Source organism: Cygnus olor, chromosome 6 (assembly GCF_009769625.2).
Source record: "Cygnus olor isolate bCygOlo1 chromosome 6, bCygOlo1.pri.v2, whole genome shotgun sequence".
Classification (NCBI taxonomy): domain Eukaryota; kingdom Metazoa; phylum Chordata; class Aves; order Anseriformes; family Anatidae; genus Cygnus; species Cygnus olor.
This window is the reverse complement of record NC_049174.1, coordinates 17575865-17597359: the sequence shown is the minus strand read 5'-3', so window position 1 is coordinate 17597359 and position 21495 is coordinate 17575865. Positions and strand designations below refer to the sequence as shown.

At 37.3% G+C, this 21495-nt stretch overlaps 2 long non-coding RNA genes across 3 annotated transcripts in view; both read right to left on the bottom strand.

Annotated features, from left to right (window-relative positions):
• LOC121072423 overlaps positions 1-15414 on the bottom strand; it is a 60182-nt gene extending 44768 nt beyond the window's left edge. The window contains exons 1-3 of one of the 2 annotated variants that reach the window (XR_005821203.1): positions 15316-15328; positions 15073-15101; positions 14217-14298 (exon numbers count right to left, since the gene is read on the bottom strand). This is a non-coding gene — a long non-coding RNA (uncharacterized LOC121072423). Of the gene's footprint in view, positions 1-14216; positions 14299-15072; positions 15102-15315; positions 15329-15374 lie in introns of those variants that run through there. The other variant, XR_005821202.1, reaches the window with a different exon arrangement.
• A 2384-nt stretch (positions 15415-17798) lies between these two features.
• On the bottom strand, positions 17799-21213 carry LOC121072422. Its single transcript, XR_005821201.1, has 4 exons — positions 21168-21213; positions 20970-21026; positions 20179-20251; positions 17799-20081 (listed from the first exon to the last, which is right to left on the bottom strand). It is a non-coding gene; the product is annotated as an uncharacterized LOC121072422 (long non-coding RNA).
• Positions 21214-21495: the final 282 nt, after the last annotated feature.

The following is a 21495-nucleotide window of genomic DNA, read 5'->3' as shown; positions in this document are numbered from 1 at the left end:
TTCCAGGTACTGCACAGACTGCTGGCTGGATACTGACTTCGACTTCCTACAGATGAATAATAGGAAGCACCGGACTTCCGCATTTTAACTGCTACATTTTCTCAGCTCCTTATTCTTTGTATTTTCACTCGGATCGAGAAAGAGAGAGAAGATACCATGGTAAAAAATAAGCATAAAAAGAAGAATATAAGAAGTCCACACTGCCTTTTCCATCACACAGTTGTTTTAGAGATTCTTCTGATATTTCTTCTATAAGTAACAGTAATTTCTCCAGCTCAGAATAAAGGTCTTGCCAATGACTTAGACCATTTTCCCTCCCTGCTCTGATTTCATCTCAGTTACAGTGTACATATGCAACAACTATAACATCCCTGTGTTTGAAGAACAGCTATACTAATATGGCCATTTTAGACTGCCATCTAAAACCTAACACCTTTCTACTCATTTCACTTAACTACTGCACAGAAAGTACTTCATGTATGTTAGTTCCCTTCTCATGAGTGAGTTTAGAGCAATTACAAGTTTTGTGTATTCTCTGAAGGTTTTATCATCAGATTGAGAATCAGCAGCCCCCAGTACAAGAGCTGCCACTGTCACCTATTTGAAATGTTCCCACTGCCATTACTCAAAATATGTTTAACCCCTGGTGAATAACTGTGATGCCAGGGGCTACTAGATTAACTTGCCTTGCTGAAGGAGACCACAATAGAAAGAGGCACTCCTTGGGCCTCACGCAGAAGTCCTTTTTGGACTTAGAGATAAAGAACCTAGTGTTTAACCCCAGAACTGTCTTAATAACTCCCTTGGCACAAACACATAACACATAACTCCTCCAACTCAGGACATTCTGTGCTTCTATGATTCTCCAGCCAGTGCATACTTCCTCTCCATACAGAAACATATAGCTTCATTGCAGTTAAGTACAAATAACAACCCCCATAGCAGTAAGAAAAAAATAGTATCAGCCGATCCCCATTACACAAGATGAAAAATATGCTTTGTCATAAAAACGCCCATGAACAATCCTGAAATTTTAGTAAATACTACCCACTAGAATGTGCATCTGACGCATGCTGAGCTGCTTGGAGCATTTGTATCCATTGTCTGCTGCTCCAATTCCACCCCCCCGCCTTTTTTTGTGGCTCTCCTTTATTTCCAAAATTCTTATGTTCAAATGCACATTGCTATTCCACCAACTTCAGTCATTCTCTCTACAGAGCTCCAATTCTATTACTTCTTGCTATGACTCAGGCAATATAGCAATAGCTACATTTCTACATTTGGAAATCCTCTCAGCTGTCATTTTAAACAGCTGCAACTTGCTGATCACTCTTCCTCCTTCCAGACTCGTCTTTCTCCAACAAGATCACTTGAAATGCCATTAATTTATGTAATAAATTCTACTTTTAAATGTGCAGAATTTCTCTCATGCTTTTGAGTCCCACAGAATTTTAATAAGAGGATTTAGGAAAAAAAGACAGTGGAATTTGCATATGCCATTTTCCAGTTTTAGAATTTATATCACTTTTCAACCATCATTTTCCAGCCTCAAAGCTGATAAAGAAAATTTTGTACGTATTAGCATTTTAACTTGCAGAGGTGCACCAGCAAATTCTTTCCAAGTTTCATAATGGACTCACAAGAAGGTTATTTCCTCCTGATTTTATCTTTGTTGAAGTTTTCGTCTAGCTGTAATTGTTACAGCCAGGAACTTGGGCAGCCAGTTCAAGTTACACACAGCCTTCCTGTCCTTTATTTCAAAGTAGAATTATGCCATCCCTGCAAGATCACAAACTGCACTGTAAGTAAAGGCGTTAGTTTCAAGGTGCTCTTGCTATACTGTTGGAAAGCATTACTATTTTCTGGGTTTGGGACAAAATTTTATTTTGAAATTAAAATCCTCTTGGAATAGGATCACTGCCACTTGCACAGGTCTGGCTCCAATCAAGTCAAAAAAACTTTAATTTGTTCTATTTGAATATACACTGGCAGTACTTCAGCAAAATTTGTAATAAAAGTGTGAGAAAAATAAAAGAGCATTTGTAGCCTTAATTACAAGAAGTCTTCTATCCATTTCTACTTTGGATTTGCTATTTTTTTCAGCTCTGTAAGAGTAGTAGGCTGATGTTAGAGACAGATGAGTGGCTGTAACGGACCACTGGTAAGATCCAGTAATGACAGTTCACATGTTCCTGTACCAATATAGGTTTATTAAAATTTTATCAACCCACTGCAACTGTCTGAAATCAGTATTGTGACCAGAAATTCCAGGTGATCAACCAGAAACCTGTTCTCTGTAAAAATAAGAGTCAGATGAGAAATACAGCAAGTAACCAATAAACAACAGAAATTGTGTTTTTACAGTATTCTCTGGAATTACAGATAGACCTTAAACTCTGGAAGTGTCTTGCAGGATACTTGGCTTCTCACTTCTCTTTATCTGCATGTACCTAAGTCCTTCAGGAGCTCCAGGCTAATGCCAGTGTCCTCCTCCATTTCATAATTCCCCATCTACCACCAAGTGTTTCACAGTCTCTGTATGAGCTTTTCCATTTCCTAAGCATTTCTGTTCTGCTAGATCTGTTTCATGTTTTATAACTTCTTTATTAGAAATGAATAGCATTTCTTAAAGTTTTCACCTCCATAGTAATTTGCCTTCAGGGTTAGGAAAAAAATTTGGGATGTTTTCGCTGGCATTCAGAGACAATTTAAGTTGTAAAAGGAAAATCTTATTTGTTCCAATAAAATCATAACTCATCTCCCAAAGGAGCTTCACTACCCAGGCATATCATCTGATTAGCTATGATAGGATGCAGAAATCCAAAAAGCAGGCATTAATTCACTACATTTATTTTTTTTGACGTGCTTCATTGTAAGGTACATCTTGAATATAGAACACCAAAGTTATTATAGCAGAGCTAAGAGTAACTGTAGCAGGAAAAAGATAAAGTTCACCATATTGGGACTTTGCAATATAAGTTTCTTCCCCTTACATAGGGATATTAATTCAGCAGAAAGTGAGGATTAATATTTTAAATTTAATATTAATCTTTTGGCATTGTCCACCAACAATACATTTAGCTACATGAATCACTTGTCTTTTTCAATAAGCAATTCCTATTTTCAAGACTGTACAAGTTTAGAAATGAAAGTAACTCATATCAGGACACCATTTTTTCTGAGGATTGTTTTGGCGAGTTTGACAAGTGTCATACATCGCTGTAGTGGAATACTGCCACTTGTACATATTTCAAACATTCCTAAAACAATCAAAAATATTCTTGAACATAAATGTAATATTCAAAGTATTGGTCTTAACATAGATGTTTATCACCTCACATACATACATTATTTAGAAACAATAACATTACAAAGATGACCGCAGTTTTTGTTGGAGGAGACACTGATTTTCTGGTTGGAGAACTTTAAAAACCAAAAAGCTTCCAAAAGCTACAAACACAGCTGTAAAGTTCATATATTTAAATACAGCCAGATCAGCTCCACAATTGTAGAATGCCTTGACTTTGAAATTCTGTGGTAGAGCATTTTTTGGCTCTAATTATTCATCTTCAGAAAACAAGTCTCTCAGGAAGTAAGAAATTCCACTTAGAGGAGTAGCAGGAGAAGTTCTCAGTAACAGCCTGCTTACTAACAGCTACTGAATGCAAATTCTTGTTCCTTTGAAAACAAGAACACAGAAAAAAACAACACACTTTCCCACTTGGAAGTCAGTATATCTGATGCACAAGATGACATCTTTGTTTCCAATTTTTGCTCTAGCATAGACAAATTTCTGCTCACAGCTTTTCTCTCACCAGGTCTGTCCAAGAATCCCAGTACCCAGCTCTTAGCTTCCACTGTTCCCAACTGCCTTAATAGATCTAAGGAACCTGAAGAGTCCTTAATACAGCTTGCAGGTTTATTACCACATGAACACTATTTGAATCAAAGACCTTCCTGATGTCAGACATGCACTTTGTAGTGTAAAGATATTAAATGTCAAGAGTGGTGACAATTTTCTGCTGAACACCTAAAAGAGCTTCCTTGTATTTTTTGTAAAGATTTTTTTTAAATACATTTATTTTTTTCAAAAAAAAGGTGATAGCCACCATACTTAAATGTTATTGCTGATGCTGTTTATGGACCTTACAGCTTGTACACTGCTTTCACTAAATAGGTTTCTCTAAATATATAGATCTTCAAAAAAAATACTAGATGTCATCTCCTTTTGCTATGCACATCAGAAGGCTCAACACCACCTAAATCATGTCATATATACATTTTCAAGTGTTATACTCTCAGATCCCTTTCTAGGAAGCTATCCTTTATCTTTAACTAGAAAAAAATCTCTCAAAGCTCTGATTTATTGTCACAATTTATTTCTAAGTGCTTTATTGCCTAACAATAGATCAACATAGCTTGCTTTAGGCATTAACAACAGTACATTAGTAGGCCAATTATAACACTAAAAGTTTAATTTATAAACTAGTAGAAATCATTATTGTTTCACAAAATGAGGTTTCCATCCTATTACTAACATATATTAGTATTGCCAATTTAAGTCTAATTGTGGGTTTGATTTAAGATGCTTAAGTCAATTTTATTGATAAGCAGCGTCATCTACAATATATTACAGATTACCTGAAAGTTTACAGACAGAAAGATAAAAACACAGCTGTAAGAATTCTTTTTACTGTTCTCTACATGTTGATTACTTTCAGGAACCAAACATAAGGGGGTGCCAAGGACAATCCCAACATGAAAAAAAGTTATTACATAAGTGATATAATTCATCTTTTAATTATCTATAAGAGTTCTCTCCTGCTAGGGGAAGAGAATGCGAATACTTGCTATTGTATTCACACAGCTTCCCAGCAAACTTGCAGAATTAAGCTGGTTCAATAAAGACTCACTAAACTGAAATTACCACAATTTGGTGGTGTTTTTATTTATTTTGTTTTTAACTTGCTTACCTTCAAACCAAGCAGCTACAGTAAACTTAATACATTTCTGAATTTTCTTCCTTGCTATATTTACTGCACATTCTATTGGTTATAGTTAGAGACCTGTGGACACCCTTGTTCCTATCAAGTCAGTGGTAGAAGTCTGATTTTGGTGATAATTTTAATTCCAGGGCTTCCAAGGGAGACCCTCCTTTGCTAGTGGCTATGAAAGCATATGAAATTTGATTGGTGTAGTCCTTAACTGCACTTCTAAAACACATTATCAGGCTTTTTGTTTTGTTCTTACAAAGCAGTAGATAAGATGCTGAGAAGCTACAAAGAAGTAGCATCCCTGCCATCTTCCTGGAAGTAGGAAGGGAGCCTGGTTTAGCCTGATCTCAAATAGTATCATGATACCATATTTAAGTATTATTACAATGGTATCCCAGTTAAGAGAGATGGTGTCCAAATAGCAAAAAAAATGAGATAAGTTATGAGGGATGGGCATGTGAAAGGAAGTGAAAGAAATCAAAGCAATCAAAAACAAAGAATTAAATATTCTAATGAAAAGTAATCCGTGTGTATATGGCCACTATTTAAGGTATTTAACTTTTGCAAGAATGTAGGAGATCAGTCCCTCAGGCAACACATCTCTCTCTTCAGCTAGCAAAAATATATATTCTACTGGTCCATGATGTGGAGCAAGCACACAGAAAGGAGGTGGCAGGGCAGGAGGCTATGGCATGGAAATGCCAATATGGTGACACAAGTCAGGTGTCAGCTTATGCCAGCACTACCTGCAGGTCTTAGCTTTATCCTTGAAAATGTTGACAGCATCTTGATGGTATAATTAGACAGCTTAGAGGTCAAGGGTGTGCATAACTTCCTGTAAGCAATCAGATACTTTCTTACAGGAAGTGGAACTCAACATCTAAAAAGCAATAGGAGCACACCACAACTTGGAGGTGGACAGACAACAAGGGTCATACCTTAACTCAGTAGCTTGAACTCATCAGCCTCAAGGTGAAATTAAAAATGGGATCGTCTTGATCACATACACCTTTCATCTGAATGCTATCATTCCTCTCTAGGGTTTTTGAAGCCTGTTGTCTCAAAGCTGTTATTCATATACTTCTGCCAGCTCTACTAAGTCCAACATTTTTTTTCTCCTCCTTTTTAAAGGATACCATTTTTTTTTGTTTTAATCAGGAGTTAAATCAAGAAGAGTGTCAAGACGAGCATGGAGGCCTCTTTAAAAGCCATCAGTTTATTAGTCTAAACAGTATACAGCTATTAGAAACTTTTTCCCTTATTTTATAGAGCCAAAATTGCTATTGCGCATAGGAGCTCACTTAAAGATCACACAAAAATATAGACAACAATGCAAAAGAAGTCTGCATGGTGTTTTGCTTATTAAGCAGCCTTATTGTTTTAACCAGTAGTCAATTAATCATTGAAAATGTTGCCCTGACTATAATTAATAACTACAGACAAAAGACTATAGGCAAAAAGACAAGTTAGATCTTGATAAAAGAAAACACTTCTAAGAATAGATTTTTGCTCTTTACCACTCCTAAAGCTCACAGATCATACCAGAGCCTGTGGCTGAACTACTGAATGTAAAAAGACAAACAAATATGGTCCTGATAAAGCACTTGTTTTCAAACCTTGATCTGCAGGAAGAGAAAGCAACTGATCAGACAGGAAGGACTGAATAGTAATACTTTGTAGATAATAATGGATACACCAAGAATAAAAACAAGTCCCTTCATATTTCATGCAGAAGCATTAAAACACAAATTGTTACAAATATATGAAGATCTGCAAACCTGAATGCCAAAATTCACATGGAAGAGCTAACAGCTTTCCATAAACAGATAATTTTCAGCTCTAGGCAGGTAGGCAGGGATGGGGACTGGTGCAGAAGGTAAAAGAAAGCAGTAGGTGTTTGAACTGGTTCCTCAGACGCCATCACATCTCCCAGGTAATCTACAGCTGCAGTCTCCAAGACTAGCAAGCTCCTTGCCACAAAAGCATGAAGGGGAATGGTCTTACCTTTTCCCTTCTGCTCCTGTGGTCCTGCTCCCTCCCCAGCTCCAACTTTGATTCCCCAGGTCCTTCCCTTTGACCTCCCATCATTTTTGCAGGCTCCACCATTGGCTCAAATGGCAGTGGCTCAGTGCCAGTTGAGCTTCTGCCAGGGCAGCAACGCCTGTGCAGCATAAGTTCATGAGAGAGAGGAGAGAATGGGACTGGCCCTCCCCTGCAGCAGCACTGATGCAGTGATGTGCTTTGTCTCATGAAATTATCCAAGTCACCATCCACTGGTTCGCACCAGCTGAACTGCTCCTAGAGGTCCATAATCCAATAAATCTTCACTGAATGACAATAACTTCAAAGCATGGTCTATATCTAAGAGGTATAAGATAGAACAACTCTACCAGTTTATGCAAAAGTTTGTTGTCCCAGTGTTTTTTTTTCCCCAAAATAGTTTGAGGCAGTTCATTCTGCAGAAGTTATAAGAAAACACATCCTCCTTTAATTCCCTGTCAGCAGAAGTCCTAGCATGAATAAGTTGCATTTAAAATATATCACTAGCCAATACTGCTAAGCAAAAAAAAAAAAAGTAATATACACCTTGCAATTGGAATTTTACATAAGTACAGATGACAGGCTTAACTGAAGAACTTGTTCTTCAAATTCATCAGCAGCAAGTTCCACTACCTTCAGTTAAAGCCAAGATGGGTTTGGTCTTTGAAGTTAAATTGAATACTTTTTCCCTACACAACATTCCCTGACTTACAATAGGTGCTCTACATATGAAGTGACAGACAAATATTTATAGTTTCAATTTTATATATGAGAACATATACATCATGATATAATATATTCATTCCCACCCTGTGTATGTACTAAGTAAACATAAAGACTAGGAATGTATGCATTATTTCTTGTTAATTTTGTCCTAAGAGCAATATATTAAACTCCAAACCCATTTTCTATTCTTTCCTTTGCAACACATTTCACATCCTAAGTTATGAATGTGCAACACAGGATGTCATTTGGATGTCAAGGAAGCAATCAGCTGAAGACTATCATTCAGAAGTCATTTAAAGGCAAACTGAAAACATTTTTTTTAAAACCTTTAAAAATGCTACAATATATTAGGAATATAAGAATTGCTTCTATTACTGCCTGGAGTGCTGAATTTTTATTCATACTTAGGATTATTGCCTTTACAAAGTACTAAATTCAGCAAGAACATGGCATAAATTATGACAGTGATTTTCATGTAAAGAGAGACACTACTGAACTCAAGAAGTGCACAGTAAAATAAGTGAAGAGAAATATAATTCCTTGCAAGATACACAACAGAGGCAATATAGAGTCAAAGCACTCTCAAGACCAAAGTTTATCAGTCAAATACAGCTTAGATCCCAGACTAACTCCAGAAGCAACCCAGTCTCTGCTGACTCCATCTATCTTGACTCCAGCAGCCAGACATGATGCTCCTTCCTTTCCAGACTATGAAACTGCCTTTAGTCCCACATCATGGCGAGCGTCTGGGGGACCCAACGCAAAACCTTTAACTGGTACATGGAAGACTCTCTAAAGGAGAGCTTGCTCCTTACAAGAGATCTGTTAGGCTGCAACTCCATGAATAATGCCAATAGAGACAGAACAGCCTGAAAGAAATATGGATGGGGCAGAAAGAATGAAAAGGAAGATAATGGATTCTGAATAAGATTTATAAGTTATTTGGATGGAAATTATTTGGACATATGCTTCTTCGACCATCTAGCCAACTTAATTACTTTTGCATTGTGTTGGGAATTTTCCAACCCAGTTCTACAGTCACAGAAATAGTGCTAGTCCTGAGAAAACTAAAGCCCAGAACAGATCTAGCCACTCTAGCAGAAGTGATCCTGAAATTATGATTAGGTTCTACTGAGCTTTAATGAGAGCAGCCACATAATAATTCTACTAGGCACAGAGCAGGACCATCCACAGTCAAACTGAACACAGCTGTAATCCACTAACAGTCATTTTCAAACAGCTTTAAATACAGATCCTATGGATATGAACAAAATTATCTTACAGAGCATTTAGAACAGAAACAGGAGCCAAAAAGTCACAAGTGGCTTTTCAAGTAATTTCAAAAATCATTTTGTACTTTATATGAGCTATTTCACACAAGAGTTTGTACTAAGCACCTCGGTGCCATTCACACAATTACTTTCACAATCTGGTAAACCAATAAAGTTTGCTAACATCTAGCAGCCACTAAAGGCAGATCCCAGTGTCGCTGGTGAGTGATACATACAAAAAAATTAAGCTGTGCCAGAGCAAGGAATTGACCCTTCCAATGTTTTCATTTTAATTCAAACAAATATTTATTTAGGAAATAAGAGTATTTTCCAGACAAGAAAAGAGTTGCTACAGAAAAAATCCTGAGCTCAGCATAGAATGGCTACGTAGCATAGACTGTTACCAGGAATTTGGAACTTGCAACCAAAATAGTCACAATGCATAATAACAAAACAATAAATACAGTGCTAAACTATTATTTCACTTTGCAGGACAGTTAAGTAACTGCAGACAGAACAAACAGGAACACTTATACATCAGAATTTCTGATACAAATTCACAGACTTGGGACTATGCCAAAGCAGGAGGATCTATACTGAAGCAGGAGACCCCTGGGGAAATGGAACTCACAGTATTATTCTTTCCAAGTAATAGTATGGGTAAATAAAAACAGTTCGGGAAGGATGGGCTGATATTGTCTGTGACAGTGAATTAACCATCAGGGACCAATTCCTGCCTTTCAGTAAGTATTTTCAGAGGAATGAAGGTAAATTCCACATTTTTAAGAGTAGACAGTCTCTCTCCAGCCATTTTCCAGCCCTAGCTTGCAACACCTGAAAGTGGTAGCAGCTAGGGTATCCAAGGAAAAGGGAGTTTTTCTTTATTTTAAGAGTGCAGAAATACTCCTTTTTTGTTGTTTTCTTTCTGTAAGCATAAATTTGAGCAGAAGGGGAACTTTGAAACACTTGAGAAAGTATTCAGAAGAACACTTTACATGTTCATCTGTAGACACAAACGCAATTCCAGCTGTGAAATCCAGACTGGCCATTTTACATAAGGATTCTGCACAATTCTGCTGTTTCAAAGCTATAATTGCACATACATATATGCCAAGTTCTTTCCAAAAAAGGCAGCTAGAAAAAAATCAAATCATTCAGAAAAGTCATTATAATACCACAAAACTACATCTGAAAAAGACTATTGAATAATTGAAATAAGGGAGGTTTTTTTTTAATGAAATTTCTTTTTGTAGACAATTTGGAATAGTTTTGTTTAAAAAAATCTTATTCAAAATTTTTAAAATGCAAGCTATGTTTGTCATTTTCCCAAAAAAGTTCAATTTGTAATGCTGCTGAAAAAGGTTGAACAACATTATTACCAGTTTATTCTAAAATGAAGAATTCTTATTCTAACACTTACTCTAGAAGTCAGGAGTCCATTGTTTAATTTGGTCTTTTTACAGTCTTATTGAAACTATCTCCCCTCCCTCCCCCCCGGTTGGTCTGAGTAAACAAAACCATAAAGAAATTTAACAGCGAATGCTTATATTCAATCAAATCTGAGTCCCACTACTTTAGTACAGTAGCACCTCATGACCAAGACCAGGCTGGACAGTAATATCAAACAAAGTTTAATCCATGAAGCATTTTTTTTTGCCCACTATAATTCTGGAACATTGAAAGTTTGAAAAATAGCATGTTGTCTTGCAAGCATTTTGCAGCACCAAATTTTTTCACATTGTTTGACAAGTTGCATTGGACTTGCGCAACTTCCAGAAGTCCAGAAAAGGCATGTCAGTCTAAATTTTTGTCTTGAAGGATTATGAAGTTTAAAATATTCGGCCAGGAAATCTCAAACAGTTATGCTGCTGGGCAAGTAAGACTCCTGCGCAGCAGCAGAAAGTGGCTTTTGGCCATGGAAGTGACACCTGAATCATAAAGCCAGTAGATTTTTAAACAGTAATGAGTAACTGCTAAATTCAACATTAATTGAAACAGCTGGAAAAACTTCTAAGATAAGTATATAAACCTCTATTAAAAAATAGATAAATTATTACAATATAGAAAATTTCTGTTTAAAGTCCTGTTACAGAACACCAAAATAGTGTTAAAGTCAGGATCTGTCATGCAGAACAGAAAACAGCGTTTTTCCCCAAGTAGTCTATGTTATAGGTTGCATTATATTCCTCAAAAACAAACTGTATTGATAGCAGGCAACAATAATTTTACCTAATCTAAATATGTAGAATTCCAGAAAAAGGGCAGACAGAAGGCCAAAAACATGAATTATGCATACTGTATCATCAAATTCCCATCCTACTTTATAGCTGGAGCTGGTTCTGTATGGAAAAAGAAATTAGGGTAGAACACATATTGAACAATTTTCTCCATAACTGGTTCTTACTCACCTTAAATGTAAAATTTATTTAGCTTATATCATAGGGAGACATCCTTATTAAAGTAGCACATTTACATAGGTCCCTTTGAAAGGATTTAATGCAAACAAGACTGAAATAATTGAAGGGAAGACGTTTTCAGACTGTTCTCAAAAGAGCTTAGTGAAGAAGAGGATAACAGGAAAGAATGACTTTATTATATTGATTTTCCTGGAAAAAAAAATCTAAGCAAGGTAGGTCAAATAAACCAATTCTCTTTTGTAAAAATCAATACAAGCTTGAAGAACATCGGTGAATTTACATGTCAAAAAGTGTTTATAACTGTACTGCAAAACAAGATCTGCACATTATTACTCTAATAAGGCAGGTAACAGAAGAGACTAGCTTGGCTCATTACTGCACACTGCTATTTTAAAATTGTTTAAAGTGCAACGTATACACATTTTTCCTAATCTAATCAATCCATTAATCTGAAATATGAATGATTATATATTACATTGCAACTCCCTAAAACATGTTGAACCATAGCATGGCTGGCCCTCAGTTGCTTAAAACACATCTATCTGAAAATGAAAAATACTTCTACACATAACACTGCAAAGAAAATTGTATACTTAAATCTTTACCCAAGCCACACATTCCTTATCTCCAGGACACTTCTGTTCTATGGCAAAAAGGTATCAGCCATCTCCTAAAAAGCTAAACTCACCAGTTTCTTCTGCTTAACTTCAGCATCTCCATGTATGTACAAGGCTGAAATTAATGTCTACTAGTACCTCAACAATAGGTAAAACCTAAAACCCTACTAGCTTCTTTAAATGAATATATTTTCACATCAAGCATCTGAAAATTAGTCTCCTTTACATGACTAATATTCACAATAGTATACTAACTGTCCTAGATACTTGAAACTGGAAACGTTTTGGAGCAATAGCCTCAGCTCAGCATTATCAGTTACTATAGTTAGCATCAGTCAGATGAATATTAACTATAGAACTGACTCCCAGTTTCTGGCAGGACACAAGCTGAGGACATAATACATGCTGGTATGTCCTGGCTGTATGACCCAGCATCCAGCTGTGATGAGGAACCCAGGTTTTCTAGCTCCTTTGCTGCAGGGCTCCAGCCACCCCGCTGTCTCCCAAATCTGATTCTGTCCTATGAAAGACACATCCAATTCCTTGAATTTCTTCTTCATCTTCTGTCTTGTCCATTAAGGCTACAAAGAATTTGTCTGCAAAATTTGCTGTTTAAAGCAACATGCCCTACCTCCATCAGAAAATGGTAGGTGATAAACTGGAGGAGCTGCAGGTCCTGGCTGAAGTTTTGGTACTAAAAACAGAACTTCCACTGATTTTGCCAGGGATTGTATTAATGTGGACAGAACACATAGTTTGAAGTATCTCTTGTTGATAAACCTTTTCAAGAAAAGCAAAACAGGGAATCAAGATCTCTCCAGCTTAAAAGCCATCCAACACAGTTGACGAGTCACACTGAGGACTTGATCCTGTTTCTTTTGACCCCTCTCTTCCAGTACAAGGTCAGATACTCAATCCTATTTCTTTGCATTATTTAAGCTCCTTCTGAGATTATTCATTACAACATGCAAGAAACTAAACAGCAACCTTAGTAGAGTTATCTAGTATTAAAATATCATTGATTTCCATCAGCAGAGGTTGCAATCATTTAGTTAAAGCTAATTGTTTATAAAGACCATGGAAGACATACTTTCCTCACATTTCCAAAGAATAGCCTTCCTACTGCTAAACAGATCAGTTCTGCTAGGACAGTCAAACCTTTGAATGAACTAATAGAATATCTTCTAAGAGCTACAGTGAAATTCTCCCCTCACCTCCCAAAGTACTCCAAAGCAGCATTAAGGTTTTTCATTCCAGCTTAGGAACCACATATATACATGGTTTGCAATAACAAAAAGCCACACACCTTTTCCATAACCAATTAATTTTACATTCCTCACAAATAAAGACAGCAAAGATGTAACACAAGGACAAAGGCCAAAATGTAAAATCACAGAATCATTCAGGTTGGAAGAGACCTTCAAGGTCGTCAAGTAAGAAGAGAATTTATGCTCAAGATACCCATTGCACAAATCTCCAGCTTCAGTTAAAAGCTTTGATAAGCCTCAGAGTAGAGCTTGTTCCCACTCACCTGGCAGCACAGTGATCAGAAAAAACCTTTCCAAACCCCATCTTCAGTCCGTTTCAATGAGATCAAAACTAACATGTGACATCCTGTGATCTGAGTTTACAATGGGAAAAATCCATACATTTGCAAATATTCCATACTGCAAATAATTCAGTGTTTGTTTATAGAAGTAGTTAAGACACCTCTGGATTTTGTTTTCTTTTTGTCATTCACTCTATTCTCTCTGTTCTTTTTTCCTTTCTCAGTCAGTTCATTTTATTTTTCTACCTAGCTGTTTATCACTTACATATTTTTGTTTCTGCTACCTTCTCCATGTTATTCATTTTTTCCCTGTTTGAAAACACATTTTTTAAATGACACAGTCATGCAAATACACATCTTTTAAATGATAGTCAAACGCCTTTGCAGGACTACAGTTTCAGCTTTACTTTCTGTGTGTTGTTTTAAATGAACATAAACTTTATAACCATTGAATAATTATCAAAAGAGCTTCCTTGAGAACCTTTATTTTTAATTTTGCATTGATGATTAGTAAATATAGTACATTTGATGTATTTTTGTGTACTTTATGGCAGAAAACGTAAGCAAATATTACGTAGGAGAATTCAGAATATGTTACTCACCACACGCATTTATTCTGGTAACCTGAGATGCATTTCATGTCACCCAACAGAAGTGCTTCTCATTTTCCTTCTTCATAACTGTCTGATAGGTTTAAAAAACAAAATTAAATTAAATTCTCAAAGCAAGAGCGGGATTCAATAGCAGGAAACAGGACACACAGTCCTTTTCCTCTCTGCATTAGGGGGACTGCCTCCTTCGAAATATTCCATTACCCAGTAAATGACAAGGCTTAGCCCTCACCTACTCTAGGATTTGTCTGGGTTATAGCTGGCAGTCAGCTACCTACATGGGTAGTTCAGCATAAACTTGAAGCAAAGACAAAGAAAGTAACCATGGTCATCAGCAGACTTTGACTCCTGCTTTTAAACTTCATTAAGCTTCATCAACACCAGCTACAACTTTCCTAGTCTGTAGTGATAGTTGCATCAGCAACCAGCTATTGAGTTGGCAGATAATTCAACGCAGGCAGAGATACATAAACGAATTTTTATGTCAGTCCAAGGTAAATTAGAATTGAACCTAAAGAAACCAATGAACTTAAACCAGCAAGAAATCAGACAGGGTTTCTTTTCTAACAGCCACCATGTAGTCAAGCTACATTTGCTTCCACAGAGATGATCCTATTGCTTTAGAGGTTTCTTTATTGATCTTTAACACTCAAAATTTATCTTAACTTCTTTAGCATACAAGCTATGCTTTGAGGACACATTTCACCTCTACAAAGGGAGGGACTGAGCACTGAAAAAGTTTACGTATCGCAAACAAGAAACGCTAGCTTAACTCCAGTTTTCCGCTCTTTGGGCGGAAAATAGCTAGACTACACCAACCCCCAGAAACACTGTACTTGTTACCTACCCAACCATACCCAGCCAGTGCCAAGAGTTCTGCAAAAAGTTATTGTCAAAATTATTACATTAGTTACAGTTATTTACAAAAGCAAAGTGAGACATCTACTATGGGAAGAAGCACACATCCTCCCTCTTCTTTCAGCAGCTCTACAAAAAAGAGAGCCCTTCCAGTCCTACAGGGTAAGAAGCACACAGACACTATCCCCATACTAAAACAAAAAGCCTCCAACAAAGCACCCCTCATCATCACCAGCACAGTGAACCTGCAAACAGAGGGTAAAAGCAGAAGCTTTGAAAAGAAGTAACTACCTGGAAACCAACACACACCCCTCACACCCAAAACAAAATCAAGGCTGGGCTGAACTAAACCACCCCTTATCCCCCTCCCCAGCCGTTATATAGCTCCTGATCAGGTAATCAACCCCACCTGCTCCAACTGCTTTGCCACCAGCTCAGCTGTCCTCCTGCCTCCCTTGGTGCTACCCGGCCCCTTGCCTGCAGCTGGGGCCTCCACAGCCTCCCCCCAGCCACCAAGGGCCTTGCTTGGCACCAGGTGTGTTAGAAGCAGCGCCAGCTGACTCCTCAACCCGTCCTGAAAGGCATGTGTGGAGGTTTTTCCTGAGCATGCTGGTGTTTGGTGGAAATAAGCAAGTCATCAGTATAAGAAAGCTTGTTTGAACTGTTAAAGATGCATGTTTGCTTCTCAAGTGTTGTTAAATGGAGCTAGATGGCTAATTTAGCTTTTCAATGCTATAGCAAACATATAGAAATGTAATAAAGGCAAGTCCCATTTACCTGTGGGTATCTGAGCTGTCCTCTCACACAGTTATATGGAAATGTATCTCAGTACACAAATATCAGGCATGTTTGTGCTGAAATGTATTTATTAACAGGCACCCTTGGTGATTTATAATGTAGAATCGTGGCAAAGGAGAGCAGACTGGTTACGTATTGAAATATACCTGGATTTCTTTGCCTATTGCTAATGTCTAGAAGAGGTAATCAGCACTACTGTGTGGCAATGAGCTGTGACAAGCTGGCATCTGGACATGAGGATATTTTCTTGCAGAAGCCAGTGAGAACCCTCAGGCTGCAGGGAAGGCCTCAGGAGCTGAGCATGGCTTCTGCCTCTTCAAGGCCGACTGGAGCTGCAGGCTCAATGAGGATACCTTCGTGCAGTAGTTTGGCATTCCCGGCCTTGCCTATGACCCTGAGGTGTAAACTCCAACCCCGTTAAACACCTGGCTAAAGGTTTTAACTGTAGTGATGGTGGATGAATAGGAGAAGATGGATAGAAGTAGATGAAGGACTGGACGAATAGGAGAAGAGAAACTGCTCTTTGTTGTCTGATGCAGCATTACTATCCCTACCAATTCAGAGATAAAATACAACATCTCAATCTCCTTAACATTGCAGGCAAAGTTTATTCTGCATCTTGAAACTGGCACAGATTGATGTAGAAGAAGTCATGGTTTCTTATAGCAAGGAATTAAACAGAAAACTTCTGTGTGCCTGCTGTTCCTATCCTTTCACTCCTGAAAATGGAAACACTTGGTTTATGGGAGGAAAAAAAAAAAAAAAAAAGAACTAGCATTGTGGACAGAAGACACATATTAAAAACTGCCTTTGCCACAAAGTGAAAACAGTTTGGTTTGCCTTGACAACACAAAAAATAAAAAATAAATAAATAAAAATCAGGGAAAGCTATCAGGACAGACTGTTGTGTTATCAGCAACAATCACCCAGTGGGCAGCTTCTGCTGTGCAATGCACTTTTCTCCTGCTAGCAGGAAACATTTGCTGCTCTCAGAGCTCTCCTTGTAAACAGAGAGCTTCTGTCTTTAAAAGCAATAAAAAATCTTATCTCTTCTCTGAATTCCCTCTGTTTTACAATACTGTATTCATACCGATTGCTACCTGATTAGCAAGCTGCCACAGACTGGATGGTGAAGGGGACACTTGGCTTGCTTAGATGCTGTCCTGTGACTGCAATAGAAATAGAGTATCTCTACAGCTCCTCCTGTTACAGCTTGCTCCTAGGAAACTCTTCTGAGCCCAAAGTCCTTCATTGTCAGTCGTTCTGCTCTGTGCAGAGAGAGTGTAGGGGAACCCTACCAAAAACATTTTTTGTTCGTATTTTGGTACATATCACCGGTTTTTAACTGACAGACGTTTTTGAGCAAGAGTTGCACTGAAAATGTGAAACACGGTGACACATTTCTTGTTAGGATAAGGATGAAAAGGAAGAAAAGGAATACGAATGAAAAGTCTTTAAATACTTTTCCTTTTCTTATGACAAGATTTTGTATTTGCATGCCACTTTCCACGTATGTGAGCGAGCAGAGTGGAGGAAGAAGCGGGGCACATGTTGTCACTGACTGCTGGTGCTACTGGCAGCAGATGCCTGCTGTCAGACCCAGCATTGCCTGCCCGCACTGCTGCAGTGGCCGGGTGACTTCTCTCTGCCAAACTGCTTCTGCAAGACCTTGAAAGACCTCGTGCTGTAAAGATCTATCAGTCTGCAGCCATTATTAGCTGCAGCCATTTGCTGTAATAGCATGGTGCCTCTCATGAGAGGAAACAATTTTCTTATTGGAAGATGTATTAGTACATCTGTGAGAAATAACGAAATGAATTGCGTAAATAAACACATTAGAGTGAACCCAAACAAACAGAAATGGAAACCCTTTAACAGCTTTAAAGTATTTTTAATAAATATATCATTGACTATCTCATCTTCATGTATCAATTATATAAAGTCAAGGAAATGAATGTAAATACATAATAAATTGTGCGCTGCTTCAGCACGTGTTTTATAGAGAATGCATTATATCACAGTATAACCTTAATTCTGACCTTAAATAAATATTATTACAAGAGAACTCTCAGATTCCAAACATAACAATAACAACTACTTCTGGAAAAGACAACCATGAAAAATTATTTATACAAGCATTAGTGATATCTACTGACCAGCCCAAATGCAAGTCTGCACATATATATTTCCTTAGAATAAGTGGAAAAATACTTTAATAAACTACCCAGTAGAATTAACAGAAGCCACAGCACTTTGAAATGCTTAAAAATTCTACATCTGGTTCATATATTAAACTATTAAAAATGTCCGTAACCATATCCGTTAACTTGTTGATTTAAAGAATCCCCAGCAGACTGACCAGCATCGAGACTGTAGCATTGTCATGAAGTATGTATTTCTGTATAATTGAATGAAAGTTTATCTAGGTGTTTATTAGGGGGCTGAGAGCCCAGCTTTAATGTCTAGAAGTATTCATTTTTCTTGTTTTAAAAAGTTTGTTTTCTGGTGAGTCATTACTACCATTTGCCTAACAATGAATTAGGTATTTAAAGTTGTTTTTCTTTTGTTTTCCCTAAGAATTTCTTCTTAATAAAGCTGTTATAAGTCACAAAGGGAAATGTGCATGTGGATCAGCCCAGCTGATCATGGCAAGGTGTGAGGGCACTGCAGTACACATCCTTTCAACCTTCCACAGTCTCCTTTCAGCAGCCCTTAAGGACTTGCTTCAGGCATCTTTCCAGATGGCAGTACCAAAAGAAGAGCTTGAGTATACTTCTCTCTACTTGGCACCTTTTTGCCCTGCCCTTGCTACAATTCTCCATATAGCTCACAAAGAACTTCAGAAAATTGAACCTAAATGAGATTACCTTGATAATACGGTGCTCCTTTGGAGGCCACCTTTGAGAACAAGGTACAATACTGCAAATCTCCAAGCTGAGCAGGTGTGATAATGAATTCAAGAGCTGAGAATGTGTCACTGTGAATTCAGTTGTTCTCAAAACTTAATACGTGCATGTTGCAATTTGATGATGCTTTATACAATCGCAAGGTTGTTACTGTCAGAAACAATCTGTTTACTTTGCATATTTTCACATTTTTGTGAGCTGCCTAGATTCTATCTTCCGCAATTGGAATGGAGATTTACCAATTTATTTTATTTTTCAAGATGAGTAGCCTTGCAAAGGATTGGAAAAGGTCCCAACATTCAGAATTTGGGAAAATTCTGGGGCATAATGATATTCATGAGGATTCAGATTCCACATTCATCTGACCTTGACAGATGCGATGAGGCCAGAGGATCTCAAAGAGCAAGCTCCAGGGGTGAGAACAGTCCCAGGAGCATTGCAGGGAGGAAATAACGCACTCTTGGTTTGCCAGTCCAGTACTCTGAGACTGGACAGAGAGGCTTTCATTTCAACCAATATACAAACATGGTTTGGGGTGATAATCAGTGTAACAGGCTGGGGCAAGGACACTTCTAAATGTTTATGGTCTTTGTCTTAGAAGTACCAAACAGAACCATACATGTTCTCTCACTGATAGTATGGCAGTAAAAGCTATGACCAAAAAAATTTATTACAGTAAAAGCTATGTTTTAGAAGCTATTTCTTATTCTACTAGCTTTTCTCTTATTAAAGAAATATTTAATTTTATGTAAAGTCTTGAAACCAAAAAAGGAACACCAGTTGTCTGCTTTTATGAACTACTTCAAAAGTCAAGCTCTTTTTAAGTGACCTTCTACATTGCTAATTGAACCTCGGTACCATATTTCACATACATTATATGTCTAACAGAGAGATAGATATATACACACACCAGTCATTTGCAAACCTGTAAATCCCATTCATGTCACCAGGCACGACACTAGCGCACACTCTGGAAGGTAGACAGTGCACAGCCTCTGGGTTGTTTCAATTAAAAGTCATTTTCTTGACACTGTTAAAACTTCAGTAGGGGGCTTTGTGAAGTAGAAATCTCCCATGGGATATCTGCATTATCACGCTATTGATACAATTTGGCTTGTATCACACGCATTATCTGCAGAAAAAGCAGGACTTAATTACTGGTCAAGACAGTGAAGAGGAGAGCAGGCAGGGTGATGCTTTCCTTCAGGGGTGCCATCCCCCAGCAGGCACTCAGAAGGTTTTCTTTTTTCTACAAGACCCAGGCTCTTGTCTTCACAGGCGAGATATTACTGTGCTGAAAGATTTCAACAGAAACATAATTATATAAATGCAAATCTTATAGTGGTTTATAATATGCCTTTGGAACTTTAACTCCAGCTATTGGTACTTACGTGACCACAACTGCTGTTCTTAAAAATTTCCAAACACTGAATATGATCCTTTACAGACTTAACCACCACAACTCTGAAAAATAGAGTGATGTCACAGTACAGGATTATATTACCTGCGTATCTCGACTACCACATGCACTCTTTGCACAGCATTACATATTTACACGCACACACACGCACTGATAGGCAAGCCCTGGTACATCCTGCAGCATGGAGTTTTTTTTTTGCAGTTGCTGAGTCCTTGACAGTTTCGGAAACAATATTTTGTTTTCTTTCAGGCAAATGATCATTTGATAAATGCCTTGTTTGCGTTATGAAGTCTTAATGATTTTGTAAATTTCAAGACAAATTCAATTAAACTTTGCAAGAAATCAGGGCTGTGAAATACATGGCATGTGGCACTTGCAAAGCAGAGGTTAATGGAAAAAGTATTTAAAGGATCCAAATACAGATAGGTATAGAAACAAAATTGTATATTCAGAAGGGTTTTTGCAAACTTCATTTTAAAAGAAAAGCATTTTTGGAAATAATCATATCAATGGTTTCCCAAAAATATGAGCTTTAAATTTGAAAATGATCTGGAAAAAATAGCAAAAATTTAGATATACTTTTAAAAATTGTCTACATTTTTTGAGATAACAAAAAACATTTTCCAGCCTTTTACAGTGACATTAAACAAGCTCAACTGTCAGTGTTACAGTTTCTAAACTTCAAAAAAACATGAGTTCTGTTTAAAAGTAATAAATTAATGCTGTATTTTTCCTGAACTAAAGCTTTTGTGTTTATACTACCTTTAACAAGGTTTGATCTATGTAACTTGTTTTTTGTTGTTGTTGTTGTTGTTTTTTCTGGAGAGAAAAAAAAAAAAGATTTGTAGTGACAAGCTTAAAATCACTTTTTTATTATTATTATTATTCCATGAATTATATATTACTGTCGGCAAATTTAGAGGAACTTCTAAAAAAAATCCCTCCTTTGAGACTATTCACCACTTTTCAGGAGGTACTCGGCAGTGTGCAGGTTTGGACCCACAGGTCTTGGATCAGTGAAAAAATTATGAAAGCAACATGTTCCTGAAATGCTAGGTCCTGCTTCCTTTACCCTAAGGCTGTCTGGGTTTTTAATCTAAACTCCTGAATTTTATATGGTTTGTCATGTATTGTTTATTTCCAAGCTGTGTTTTAGATGTTGGAGAGAAGTGTAACAGAACTCAGAAATTTCATAAACTCTAAGTTAGTATTTTCTTTTTTAAGATGTTAAACTAAGTGCATTCCTCTTTCCAAGAGATAGTCTAATGAAAGTAAAATTAGTCCAGAG